Raw genomic sequence first — 15,846 nt, forward strand, 5'->3', positions numbered from 1 at the left:
TTCGAATCAGATCGGATCGGTCCGAATCGGATCTAAACGGATCAGATTTCGGATCGGATTGGGTCAGATTAATTTCAATCCAAACTCGATCCAAAGAGATTTCGGATCTAGATGGGGTTGCTCGATCCGCACCGATCTAGACCGTCAGTTCGGTTCGAATCAGGTCAGATCGAGTCAGATCCACCGGATCTGATCTGAAATGCCCATCTCCAATCACTTGTATCCACATGCTGCATTTAAGTATGATTGGGACTACTATGTAGTCCAGGAAATCGATAACAGTTTCCGTTCGAGTGACCGAACTAGTCTCGCCACATTTGATACGTTCAGTGAATCCAGGTCGTACAATGATTGTTGACAGTGGTTAGGCCACGTGGAGTGCTTATGCGCTCCATGTCAATTAATTCAGCGTGCGCTCATACCAATCAAACTTGTCTAATAAACCGATTAGTCTGTTGTGTGTTTACCATGTATGGACACTACTACTTGAATCTAAGGTACTACTTACCAATGTAAAGCCCATTTCAACCGTGGTACCACGATCCGCTAAGACTCATGAGTCGGGCATGGTGGTATGGGACACTGTGGTCGAGCTATTGGCCTACGCTGGGGTGACGAGACTCCCCATAATGACCAGTGAGTAACCCAAAAATCATGAGTCGAATACAGTGGTATGGGACACTGTATTCGAGCTGTCGGCCTACATTCAGGTGACGAGCCTCCCGTAGTGACCTCGAGTATAAACACTTGAATTTGCCTATCCACTACTTTCATTAGGGGTGATGCCCTACAACTTGCCTATCGTATGTGATTAACTAAGATTGACAACCCTAGATGGATCTCCGTTTGGGTTAATGATGTAAAGGGAGCTACCTTAGCTTCTCAAATCTGTTGTATGAATAAGCCTAATTAAGTACTTGGCTAACACGACCATACACCGCATTGCATGTGCTTTGGCGAGGAAGTGCATGTTTATGGAGTTTGTCATGCGTGCTGGTTGACTTAGTCATTAAGGGAGTATTGGCAAGGGCATGCATCATTACTGCATATCATCCCTCCATTAATAAGAGTAGTTAGGAAATGTTTGTTGTATTGCTTTATCATTATTGCTTGATTGAACTGATACATGTTAACCTTTGCCTTATAATACCACTGAGTGGCCAATATTGTTTATTCTGAAACAATACATCTATACATTCAGCCCGATTACATACTCATACTCCGTAGTTTTTGAAATACTTTTATATTTAGATACTTGTGCTTTAGACTTCCGCTGCTTAATTACATTATCTTTGGAGTATGATATGTTATTTGAGTATAATATCGCTCATGTTGAATGCATTGATATGGACGACATCTAAACATCATTATCCATGTTGCATAAGTGATGCGTTAGATCTCAGGAGTAGAGCTTTGCTCGACCCCCGAAATTCAGGACGTTACAAGATGGTATCAAAGCATGATTTGGATTAAACTAGACCTAGGTTATAGGTAACACAACACACTCTAACGCACTCTAACATCGGAAGGGGGTAATGGAATTTAGAGACCACATAGGATCCTAAAGTTTCACCGACGGGCGAGATTAACTACAGTAGTTTAGCCCGTATGTGTCCTAGATCATGTGAATTGATCTCAGTCTCTTTTAGGCCGGCAATTGACGAGTTTGAACCATAAGTCAACAAATTCCAAAGCTGAAATAGGTCAGATGGCATGAATATCCGCGAATAGGACTGAGGAAATGCACCCTGCTGGCCTAAGGACCCAAACCATAAAATACATTGGGAACCAATGGGTCCCCCGCACATGTACAGCATCGCGAGAGGGGGTGGCCACCGCTAGCACCTCCAGAGAGGTGCAGCGGCACCGCCCAGACGATGGCGCGTCACCTGCACCTCTAGCGGGCCGTGGTGAGCCCATGGTTTCGATGGCCCACCGCCCCTCACCCACACATGTGGGGCCTGTCCACGTGTGGGACCACTCTGTTTGACCCCCCTTTGCCCCCTTTGTCCATTTCACCCCTCTCCCAACCCTCTAAACAACTCCAAACCCTCTAAAACCCATTTCTCTTTCAACTCCCCTTTTCATACACGCAATCTTCCATCTTCTTCCATATTTTGCACCCATCTACCACTATTCTCTTAAAACTACCTCTTACTACTCTCTATCTTCCCTATTTCCACACATTTGAGCACAAAACCTACATCTTTATGTCTCATAACTCTCAAACTTCCCAAACCCACCTCATTCTCCTAGCTTTCTACTTCCATAGCTCTCATTGAGCTTGTCACCGCCATCTTCTCGATCTTAATGCTCCTTTCCCTTATGGGAAAGAGAAGAGCGGCCCTGAATGAGGCCAGGCTGAGCCGTCCAACCTGTTCTAGGAAGCAGACGAGTGCCGAGACAAGTGCAAGCACTGAACGAAGGTTGAAACGGGACCTTGACCCTCAAATCCCGATAGAAAGGTCTCTACCGACAGGCAAGACCAAACACTGTAATTTAGTCCATAAACAATGACCATCAAATGTTGAGACATTTAGAGTTCTGGGCCCTAAAGTTGGTACTCCTAGATTTTGAAAAAATCTAATAGTATAAGAAATCCAATAAATTAATAACGTGAACCCTAGGACCTCCTTAGCTGGTATGGTCATATGTGAAGTGGTCGAGCGCAATTACATTCAAGTTCCAACAACTCAATTCCAATCAGACAACTTTTCACCCTAAGCGATAAAACAATTTCTTGTATTAGAAATGGTATGAAACCATCTAGCGTATGAGCATAGACTTTAGATTACAACTATTGGATTACCGCTACTCATAAATTAAGACTAGGCTACTAGTTATACTAAGGAATGTAAAAGACTGATTATGCTAAGATAATTGAAAGATAGACTTAGTTAGTTAGCTTGATTAGGTTGGATTGAGACCCCATTCTTTCGTTGGATCCCCATGATACTTATAGGCTTCTTTAATACCTCTTAGGAAAGTTGTTTTGATTAGAAACTATTCACACTCAGAGAAAACTTATATATCCCTTGGATTGAACGTTAGGTCAAATCAACACACCCCTTAAAATTGCCTTCCCAAAGACTTATTACAATAGGGAACATGGAGTAGAGAAACTATATATAAGCGAAGTATTCATGGTTTGAATTGAATTCTCAATCCTGGTAGTTGCCGATGAACTCAATGCTCTGATCAAGAAGAAGATCGGGATCAACTAGGATTAAGAACTGATATGACAAATTTTCTGTCATGGCTAAGCAGAAGGTCTATGTATCTAGCTCAGACCCATTACACAACATTCTGTGTTAGCCCGACCACTTACAACCAAAAGTTTATTACTTTGCCTTTGAGAAGTGTTGAGAGCATATATCCAATAGGAAATTTTTTTTTTGTGGCCCAAGAAATTTCTCAAATGGGCAACAGTTAGTTCAGAATTAGGTCCCAAATCACAGACCATTCTAACATACATATTGTGCATATGAACTTAGAAAAATAGTCTGCCATTAACCTATTTGTCCAAATTTCTTATGTATTAATAATGTATAGATTATCTTATAGTATTAAACTGGACATGATTAAAAAGGGTAAGTCGGGACCGTGGCAAAAGTCCTTCTTTGGTAGAATTAGGCATCTTGCCACAAACTCACACCCGTCCCTGGAATCAACCACAACACCCACCATCATTTTTAGCTCTTTTTTATGACCATATGTACTAATGTCATAGTACACATCATCGATGAAAGGACGACCAATGTATTGAGAGATCGTTTCCCATTTCATGTCAAGGATAGGTCCTAAATTACACCTTGTTCCGACATACGGATCGAGACATAGATTCTTGAGCCTTGAGAGTAAAAAATAATTTTAAGGGGGGTAGAACATTATGAGCCCAATCTAGTTAGGTCAGCTAATACATCTATTTGATCAAAGTGGCGTAATGGAAGCGTGATGGGCCCCTGCCCCACTAGCCTGGGATCGAAGGAAATTGATCCAGGTTATATGTAAGGTTAGGTCACTAAATAGGTTCTGAATCTTCATTAAAATGCTAATAATGAAGTCATTGAAGGAAAGCAATTAGGGTTCAAGTGTTAAACCAATTCATATTAAAGAATAGGCCTAATAATGGGTATGAGCTGAATTACAATAGCCGAGGTTAGTGTATCCATAATTGTGCTTGTTGAATACGAACCCAATAGAAGCCTTAGCCAATTTCGGAGACGAAATTATTTTTAAGGGGGGTAGATTATAACGTCCCGAATTTTTGCCAACTTGGAGTTAGACGTCCTTGGACAATGGGTCTATCATAATACCTTATCGACTTCTCAAAACTCAATCCCAAAGTCTCAAATCCCCTTTTCAACCCATTTCCTTCAAAAATCTCACTTTTCACCACCTTAGTCTTCAAATTTTTCTAAGTACTTTCATATTAGGCACTAATCTTAAAGTTTAAATGATGAAGAATAATACTTAAACTAAAATTTACTATAAATAATAAATATATAAATAAAATGGATTTTTGACCATTAACTTTATGGAATCTCATAAAATAAATAGGTTATTTGGATAGATCAGCTTCTCCTACCCAAAATCATATATTGCACGTCGAATAACTCATTCTGGTTTGTAAAATACACCCGTTTTAAAAGTCGCATGACAAAACCACCACCAGACACTACAGCAAGGAGCTGCACCACTGCACAGTTAGCGGCGTGCCGCCAGTGCACCAAATTTTGGTGGACCCTCGCTGCAGTTTTATGGAATTTTTGGCCGACTTTAAAAAGTCATCTCCCTCAATATAACTCTGATTTAGGTGATTCAAAAGCCAGATTGAAGCTTGATAAGTCTAGTTTCATATAAAAATAAGTGAAAAATAAAATAAAAATTTTAATATTTAAATCTAGGTTGATGTGACAACTGTCCAAAAATTATTAGTTTGGACAACTGCTACTTCTAGAATTTTTAGAATTTTTACAGAATACGAAATCTAATGAAATTTGGTGGAGATAAAATAAACTTGATGATGAACTACTAGAAAAATAATTCAAGTAATATACTAACTAAAAGTGCCAAAAAAGACATAAAACTACACTAGGACCTTATTCTGTCTTAATTAGGGTGAAATTAAGTACTAAATTAAATAATTGGTGGATTTAACTCGAACCACCATTTCCACAAATGGCAAGACCTAAAATCATTAATACCAATGACTCAACATCCCTTAAAAACTTAGGAGAAATTCCAAGAGCCTATCGCTCTCGGGAGTACATTGAAACTCCGTATTGAACCTGGACAGCGCGTCGAAAGTCCGATGACCTCAAAACTATAGGATTATAACTGTCTTATTGGGCTTGACAACCAGCATGGGAGTTGAACCTAAATAATATCTAGAAACGTACAACTTGAGCCCTGAGCGAAGTGTGAGAAACACGAATATCTTTAGAAAAATTATTGAAACTTAAGTGAATTGGACCATTCACTTACGGGCGAAATTAAAGACTTCAAACCGTCAGTTTCTAGTCAAACTTCACCCATGGATCAGGAAAATTTCCCTGCACATATCTGCATACTTGTGGCCCTGATCGAGTGACAATGACCGTTGATCTGATACTGGTCCGTCACGGTTGATCGGCCTATCCAAACACGCTGAAATCACATCCTGGCCTAAATCCATTGTCAGGGAACTTACTCTGTGACATAGACAGGTAATGGACCTCCCGATAGGCCCCATTCATTAGAAACAGTCGCCTTTTGGATGTAAATTAGGTATACCATGGCCCTGGGGCCATTTGCATCAGTTCTGGGCCTATATAATGCCCTTAAACTACCCCATTCCCATTCCATACCAATTTCTCTAACCCTAGGAGAGAGAAGAGAGAAGAGAGAAAAGAGGAGAAAAGAGTTAGGAGAAGAGAGAGAGTTCAGGAGATCATTGTTGGGATTCACTCCCACTACTCCACGTGCTGATTCACCTCCCCACCACTGCTACACGAACCGTTCCAAATATGATTTGGGTAAGAAATCCTAACCCTAATCTTGATTTAGGAATCTAAACAGAGTAATCAATGAAAAGCTAACCTATTTCAATATTTAGGTACCCGTTGTTCTGTATTCGGGAACGTAGGATTCGAACCGAGTCTGAATAGTGTATTCCGACGAAAGGTGCAGACTATAAACATTTAGGTTATGGTTTTTAAGGCTTTTAATGTCAGCAATGATTTATGTTTGCCTTGAATGCTGCCATATGATCTTAGTTACGATGTTTTCAATAAATTATACATGTGTGAACTATGTTGAATATGAGATGCATTTCATGTGTTTGTTGAAATGTTTGAATGAGTGTGAAATCCTGATTTATGCTTATCATGATTTCTAATCTAATATCCATGTATGTTATGTGCTTTATAACCGATGTGGTGTAATGAATTGCTATAGTGTATGTTGTAACTAAATTAGTCTATGTATTTAGTAAGATGTAGTTTAAGTGTTTGATAAAATGTTTGAATGAGAATGTATTGATGAATTGTATTTAATAAGGGTATTGAGATGGGATTCTTAGTTACCTTATCTATATGTATAGTTCCTTGATGAAATCTTAATTTCGACTACGTAATTTATAGATGAAATGCAATATTTGATAACATGTTCAATGTGTTTGATGAAATGCTCAACTAGAGTTGTATTTGGAATGTTTGTTAAATGCTTATATGATTATCACTTGTATCCATGTGCTGCATTTGAGTATGATTGGCACTACTATGTAGTCAAAGCAATCGGTAATAGTTTCCACTCGAGTGGCCAAATTAGTCTCACCACATTTGATATATCATACTCTAGAAACAATTAGATTTCGCAAGCGGAAGACTATGATAGATATATAAAGCATATAAGTGGTTGTAAGTCCCCAGAGTATGAACATGTCACCAGGTTAAATAATCACATGTATAGTTCCAAAATTTACAAAATGATACAAGTAATGGCTTCTAATCCGTATCCCGTAACCCTGTAGATGTAACTCCAAGTCTACATAGACCCGCCGAAGAGTTGCATGTAGGAGAACTCCTCGTCATCATAAAAATCAAGGTCTGCCTCGTAAGCATCGCCATCACCTGAAGCTACGACAGAGTCTGGTTGGTGTTTTAAAACACCATCCTAGAGTGGGAGTGAGTGATCAACTCAGTGGAGCTATAAGGCAAAGGTTAACATGTTATCGATTCAATCAAGTAGTAATGATAAAGTAGTACAACATCCATGTCCTAAGTACTCTTATTAATGCAGGAATGATATGCTGTAATGATGCATGCCCTCGCTTGCATTCCCTCAGTGACATCATCTCACGATCATAGCATGCACCACTCCTGACACTTGCTCTTCAACACTAAAGGCACATACAATGCGGTGCATGGTCATGTTAACTGAGTGATTTATTAGGCATATGCATACAGCAAGTTCAGGAAGCTAAGGTACCTCCCTTTATATCATTTACCCAAACAATGATCCATCTAGGGTCGTCAATCCTCCCCAGTCACATACGATAGGCAATTTATAGGGTAACATCACCCCTGATTTAAAAGCAGTGGATAGGCAAGTTCAGGTCGCTATGGAGGGGCTTGTCACCTCAGTGTAGGCCTAGTTTATACTCGAGGTCACTATGGAAAGTCTCATCACCTTAGCATAGGCTGACAGCTTGAATACAGTGTCCCATACCACCGTATTCAGCTCGTGAGTTTGGGTTGCTTAATGGACACTACGGGGAGGCTCGTCACCCCAGCGTAGGCCGAAAGCTCGACCACGGTGTCCCATACTATCATGCCCAGCTCATGAGTCTTAGTGGATCATGGTACCAAGGTTAAACAGGCTTTTCACTGGTAAGTGGTACCTTAGATTCAAGCAATAACATCCATACATGGTGAACATACATTAGGCCAATCGGGTTACTTGACAAGCTAGACTGGTACGAGCGTATGTTAAATTAGTTGACATGGAGTGCATACGTACTCCTTGTGGCCTAACCACTGTTGATAATCACCGTACGTCTTAGATTCATCGAACGTATCCGTTGTGGCGAAACTAGTTCGGCCACTAATCATAAACTGCTACCGATTGCCTGGACTACGTATTAGTCCCAATCATACTTAAATACAGTAGGCATTTATCTGTGATAGTCAAACAGCATGTGACAAACAATTCAAATGTAAATCTCATTTGAGCATTTTAACAAGCACATAGTGCACATGTTATCATACATAGGCATTTCATCCATAAATCACGTAGTAGCGAGACAGATTACATGAAGGAAACTGTAACTATAGATGCGATAATTGAGAATCCTATCTCAACGCCCTTATTAAATACATTTCAACAAACAACTTCTAATTCAGACATTTTATCAAACACTTAGACTGCACATATCAACATACATGTAATAAATTAGTTATAACATGTATTATAGCAAATCCTTTCACAAAGGAGTTGTCACACATGCGACAATCATGTATTCTCAATCAATAATCATGGCAAGCACAAATCATAATTCCATATTCATTCAAACATTTCAACAAACACATGGAATGTATTATATTCAACATGGTTCATATATATATGTGTGTATGTGTGTGTAATACACGAAAAACATCGCATCAAGTACATGTGATAGCAATCAAGTCACTGATAAATCATTAACTGACTAGTTCGCACCTTTCGCCGATACGCCGATTATGAACTCGGTTCGTACACTACACCCTTGTCTATGGCACAACGGCTACCTAAATCATGAAATGGGTTAGTTATTTCACCGTTTCCTCTATTCAGATTCCTAAAACAGATTAGGGTTAGGATTTCTTACCTAAAAATGGATTTGGATTCGATGGTGTAGTGAGACAAGAGAAATGATTCGTCACGTGGAGTGGTGGGAATGAATCCCAGCAATTATCTCTCACTCACTCTCTCTCTCTCTCTCTCTCTCTCTTCTCCTCACTCTTTCCTCCTCTTTTCTCTCCTCTTTCCTAGGGTTTAGGAAATTCGTATGGAATGAGAGAGGGGTGGGTTTAGGCCCTTATATAGGCCCAGAACTGATGTTAATGGCCCCAGGGCTATGGTATACTTAGGTTATAGCCAAAAGTCTGTTTCAGGCCAACGAAGTTCATCTGGAGGTCCATTACCTGCATACGGTCTAGAGAAAGTTCCTAGACAATGGATTTATGTCAGGTTAAGATTTTGGTCTGATTGGATTTGTGGATCGACTGCAGAGGATCAGTTTCAGTTCAATGGCTATCGTCACTCGATCAGGGCAATAAGTACACTGGCATGTGTTGGAAAATTTCCCTGATCCAAGGGTGTAGTTGGGTCAGAATCTGATGGTCTGAAACCTTAGATTTAGCCTGCAAGAGAACGGCCCAATTCACTTAAGTTTGAGTTCATTTTCTAAAGATATTCCTGTTTCTCACACACTTCACTCCGGGCTTAAGTTGTGCATTTATGGATACTATTTGGACTTGATCCCCGAGATGGTTGTCAAGCCGAGTAAGGCAATCATAATCGTATAGTTTCACGGTAATCAGACTTTCGATGCGTGGTCCAGGTCCGATACGGAGTTTTAGTGTGCTCCCGAGAGCAACTGGGTTTTAAAAATGATCCTAGGTTTCTAGGTAATGTTGGGTTAGCAATCCTAATGGTTTTGAGTCTTGCAATTTATATAGAAAGTGGTTCAATCTAATTCTCTGATTTATTTAGTTTAGTACTTAATTAATTTTCATCTAATTTCTAAAGGATTCGGTCCTTAGTGATTCCTGCCTGAGGTGATACTCGGGTCTTTGTACGGATTTTTCTGAGACGTTACACTTGTCTAATAAATCGATTGGCCTGTTATGTGTTTACCATGTATGGACACTACTGCTTGAATCTAAGGTACCACTTACCAATGTAAAGCTCATTTCAACCGCGGTACCACGATCCGCTAAGACTCATGAGCTGGGCATGGTGGTATGGGACACCGTGGTCGAGCTGTCGGCCTACGCTGGGGTGATGAGCCTCCTCGTAGTGACCAGTGAGCAACCCAAAACTCGTGAGCCAAATACGGTGGTATGGGATACTGTATTCGAGCTTGTCGGCCTACATTCAGGTGACAAGCCTCCCGTAGTGACCTCGAGTATAAACACTTGAATTTGCCTATCCACTGCTTTCATTAGGGGTGATGCCCTATAACTTACCTATCGTATGTGATTAACTAGGATTGATGACCTTAGATGGATCCCTGTTTGGGTTAATGATGTAAAGGGATGTACCTTAGCTTCTCAAATCTGTTGTGTGAATAAGCCTAATTAACTACTTAGCTAACACGACCATGCACCGCATTGCATGTGCTTTGGCGAGGAAGTGCACGTTTAGGGAGTTTGTCATGTGCGATGGTTGACATAGTCGCTAAGGGAGTATTGGCAAGGGCATGCATCATTACTGCATATCATCCCTGCATTAATTATAGTTAGGAAATGCTTATTGTATTGCTTTATCATTACTACTTGATTGAATTGATAACATGTTAACTTTTGCCTTATAGTACCACTGAGTTGGCCACTCATTCCCACCCTGGGATGGTGTTTTAAAACACCACCCAGACTCTGATTTAGATGTAGGTGATGATGAAGTCTATGCGACGGAGCAGGACTTCATGGGCGAGGAGGAAGACTTCTCCTACGTTCAGCTCTCAGCCGGGTCTATGCAGATCTCGTGCTAATTCGACGGGATTATAAGGACTTATGGATTAGTTGAATGCTTTACATTTTGATATTTTGTCTATTCTGAAACAATACATCTATACATTCAGCCCGGTTACATACTTATACTCCGGAGTTTTTGAAATACTTTCATATTTAGATACTTGTGCTTGAGACTTCCGTTGCTTAATTACATTATCTCTGGAGTATGATCTGTTATCTGAGTATAATCTCGCTCATGTTTAATGCATTGATATGGACGACATCTAAACATCATTATCCATGTTACATAAGTGATGTGTTGGATCTTAGGAGTAGAGCTTGTCTCGACCCCCGAAATTCAGGGCGTTACATAAGGCCTATTGTGATGTATGAGGCCCATGTGATGAGGCCCATTATGATGTAAGAGGCCTGTGTGTGAGGCCCATGGTGATATAAGGCCCATGTGATGAGGCCCATTATGATGTATGAGGCCCGTGTGTGAGGCCCAATGGATTGTAAGGCCCAATTGTGATGTGTGGACCACCATGAAGTACGTATTATATACACACTATTCATCTATTTGGCCAGGGCCATGGGGTCCCATTGCTTCGTCAAGCTTAGTGTGATGCATGCAACTCACTTGTTGTATATATAGGGCCCATCTACATTGGAATGAGGCCCATTATATGTGTGAGGCCCATTATGATTAGATGATGCCCCTTTTGATCGTATGATGCCCATCGTGATGTATGAGACCCACCATGATGTGTGTGTTGTATGCACACTACCCATTCATTTATACGGGTTACCTCATGAAGGCCCACCATGATGTATGTGATACACATGTGGACCATCTGTCTTTCTAGATATTTGGAAGGCCAAGGGCCCTGTTGTGATTCCGATTCCAATCCCAAATGGACTGCACTTTAGGAAATAATAGTGGTTAAATGTCCACCATTGTAAACTTCTCTAGGGCCCATTGTCAAGCCCATTTTCACCCTTACCTTATTAGGATAACTTAAACTGTTGGGTCCCCACCGATGTTAATAATATCAATTGGGCTAACCCAAACTGTAGATCAGGACACGGCTCATATGAACCCGCCTGAGAACTGCATAGAGAAGAATGCCTCCTCCTCATCCTCATACTCCTGCTCTACCTCGGGGGTCGCATCATCATCTGCATCTAAGACAGAGTCTGGTTGGTGTCGAAACACCGTCCCAGAACGTGGGAGTGAGTGATCAACTCAGTGGAACTATACAGTAAAAGTTAACATGTTATCAATTCAATCAAACAGTAATGATAAGGCATTACAATCAAATATGTCCTAATTACTCTTGCTAATGCAAGGATGTATGTAGCAATGATGCATGCCCTCGCCTGCACTCCCTCAGCGTCTTCATCTTACGGTACGCATGACAACCTCCCGCAGTGCTCCACGACACCAAGGCACATGCAATGCGGTGCTTGCATATGATTACCAAGTTGTTATTAGTCCTTTTCATACAGCAGGATTGGGAAGCTAAGGTACCTTCCTTGTATCGATTCCCACATGGTGATCCATTCTAGGGTCGTCAGTCCTACTCAATCTCATACGATCATATGGTTCTAGGTCACTGCAAAGGGCTCGTCACCAATCAATGTATGCCTAGTCATACCTTAGTTGTTACACTAAGGCTCGTCACCTCAACGCAGTATCAAGGTATGCTCGAGGGCACTACAAAGGGCTCGTCACCAATCAATGTAGGCCGACAGTGCGAATATAGTGTCCCATACCACCATAATCGGCTCACGAGTCTGAATTGCTCACTGGTCACTACGGGGAGGCTCGTCTCCCCAGCATAGGCTGACAACTCAACCACGGTGTCCCATACCACCATGCTCGGCTCATGAGTCTTAGTGGATCAAGGTACAATGGTTAACAGGATTGCATTGGTAAGTTTGGTACCCTAGATTCAAATAGTAGCATCCATACATGGTGAACATCCATCGGGCCAATTGGGTTGCTTGACGAACTCGACTAGCACGAGCGCACGTTGAGTTGAACGACATGAAGTGCGCAAACACTCCATGTGGCCAAACCACTACCGACAACCCTAATACGACTCAGGTTCGTCAAACACTTCCTACGTGTCAAAAACATCCTCAGCCACGAACTCAAGGTTTGTTTCCGATTGCCTGGACTATTTCATAGTCCCACACCTTCAATTATAACAGATATTCAAACCAGCAATTCAAAATAGTAAAATAACAACAATTCCAATCATACTAGCATATGAGCATTTAATGGATTTCAACTTAACATGAATTCACACCTAAGTAGTGCCTGATTTTAAACAACAAAGAATGTAAATTGCATGTAGGAAATCATACACATCAATAAGATAGTTGAGAATTTTTTCTCAACGCCCGTAAACAGTAAAATATATTACACACTTGATCATTCAGACATTTCTACAAACACTTAGACTACATATTCCAACATACATGACGTATGTTGGTGATAACACACATTTGGACAATTCCTTTCACCAAGGAGTTGACACACGTACAACTAATTCGAATACACGACAATTAATCATGGCAAACACTGCTCGTATTTCATACGTATATGATACTTTCTACATATACAAGGAATACACAAATCTCCATATAGTTCATATATATCAGAAACACAATATAAACATCGCATTTGACATCTGAAATTTCACCCACAACAATAATAAACCATCAACTGACTTTGAAAGCCTTGAAAACCATAACCTATACGAATATAGTCCGCACCTTAAACCAGAAAGTCCGCAACAGATCTGAATTAGACAAGAAATCTCCGTCAACGGCGAATAGGTAACCTAAAGCATAAATTAGGTTAGCTATACCAACACTTTAGACCATTCTAAGTTCTAAAACAGGTTAGGGCTTGGTTAACTTACCCAAATGAGATTAGAATCGCCGGAATAACGATTCAGATGCGGTGGATTAGACACGCAGGGTAACTGGGAAGGATTCCAAGATGATCCACCAACTACTCTCTCTCTTTCTCTCTCTTTCTCTCTTTCTCTTCTAGCTAGGGTTTAGAAAATTCGTATGGAGTTTGAGAGTGAGGGTTTAAGGTCTTTATATAGGCCTAAACTTGATGGAAATAGCCCCAGGACCAAGGTATACTTAGGTTATAACCAAATCGGGTCTATTTCGATCCAATGGAGCATTTCTGGAGGACCTTTTTCTGAGTGCGGTCGGACTTAAGCTCACTAATATTGGATCTTAAGCGAGTTAAATTTTCAGTCCGATCGGGTTTCCAGATCGTCCATGGCGGACCAATTTCAGTTCAACGGTCAACGAAACTCGATCAGGGCCACAAGCACTTTGACATGTGTGGGTCATCTTTCCTGATCCGATGGTAAATTTGGGTTAGAATCCAACAGTCAGAATGCTTAAAATCAGCACACAAGCGACACGACTCAGATTTCATAAATTCATATTTAATTTCTAACCTTTCTCATACTCTTTACTCCGGACTCAAGCAAATCGTCTCAGGATATCATCTGGACTTGATTTTAGAGATGATTGTCAAGCCCAACAAGGTGATCATAATGGTCTAAGATTATCGCTATCAGACTTTCGACGCGCAGTCCAGGTCCGATACAAAGTTTCCAAGTACTTCCGAAAGCAACTGGATTTAGCGTTGAATCCTAGATTTCAGGGTAACGTAGTGCTAATGATTCTACTAGTTTTGGGTCTTACAAATCGAATTTAAAGTGATTGGTGCTAATTTCACAAGTAATCGTGTTTAGCACTAGTTAACCCACATTTAACTTCTAAAGAATTTGAGGTAGTACTCGGGTCTTTGCACGAAATTTTTGGGTCATTACAACTCACCTCATTGTATACCCACTAGACTCACCACAAGAAATGTATCCTACCTTTGTACCCCATTTATTAGGACCTCGTAACATGTACATATCATCCACACCATCCATCTCCTTATTAAGACGAGTGTGAGGTCCACCCTTGACATTAGTGTGTTATCTAGGCCATCCATTATCTGGAGGAGAGTACATCATCACCCTTTACCGTAGATGGAAGGAATATATGGTATCAGATTTGGTATATCCATTATGTGGAGACTACCTTGATACATGGGTTAGATCCATCGTCCTTTTAGTTAATCCCGCCTTAGGATATATGTTATGCTAGTACCTTGAGTAGGTTATGATAGTCTAACATAGACCATTCCATATAAACTTCTACATGTCTAGTGAGGCGTATCATTCAGCCCCTATTCTTATAAGTGACATACTGGTTAAGGCCGATAATTGCCTGCTATATCTGATAATCATGCTAGTGTACTTAGTCTAATAGGGCACACTAAGAACATGCTTAGTATTACGTCATGATACATGTTCATACACATCATTTGTATACCTATTGTAAGGAATGTTTGATCATAGCATTGCCTTCAGGTTGACTTATTTAGGGGACTCCTTGTAAGATGGAGTTTCCCCATATGATCACATGGTACGCGCAGGTTGATGCATGACTGGATGGTATTACTCATGCATCTCACATTTTGTATTATATGATCACTTTATGCCCTAGCGACACAAGGGTTGTGGCCTTCACAGGCATATCGTGGATGACCATATGATCACATGGTACGCGCATGCTAATGATTCTACAAGTTTTGGGTCTTACAGATCGAATTTAAAGTGATTGGTGCTAATTTCACAAGTAATCGAGTTTAGCGTTAGTTAACCCACATTTAACCCTCAGCTTCAGTCTCCCAAGTAGCCTCTTCTTCACTGTGATGCATCAACAGTACCTTCACAAGTGGGATGACCTTGCTACGCAGTACCTGCTCCTTCCTATCCAGGATACATGTCGATCGTAGTACATATGTGGCGTCCTCGCTCAACTGCACCTGCTCCTAATTGATAATGTGCGAAGGATCAGGAACGTACTTCTTCAACATAGATACATGAAATACGTTATGCACGCCCGTGAGTGGTGTGGGCAAAGCAAGGGGATAGGCTACTGTCCCCACTCGATCCAGTATCTGAAATGGACCAATAAATTTCGGCGTGAGCTTCCCCTTCTTACCAAACCGTAGGACTCCCTTCATAGGGGAAACCTTAAGAAATACATGGTC

The sequence above is a fragment of the Magnolia sinica genome, chromosome 11 (genome assembly GCF_029962835.1).
Source record: "Magnolia sinica isolate HGM2019 chromosome 11, MsV1, whole genome shotgun sequence".
NCBI classification, from domain to species: Eukaryota; Viridiplantae; Streptophyta; class Magnoliopsida; order Magnoliales; family Magnoliaceae; genus Magnolia; species Magnolia sinica.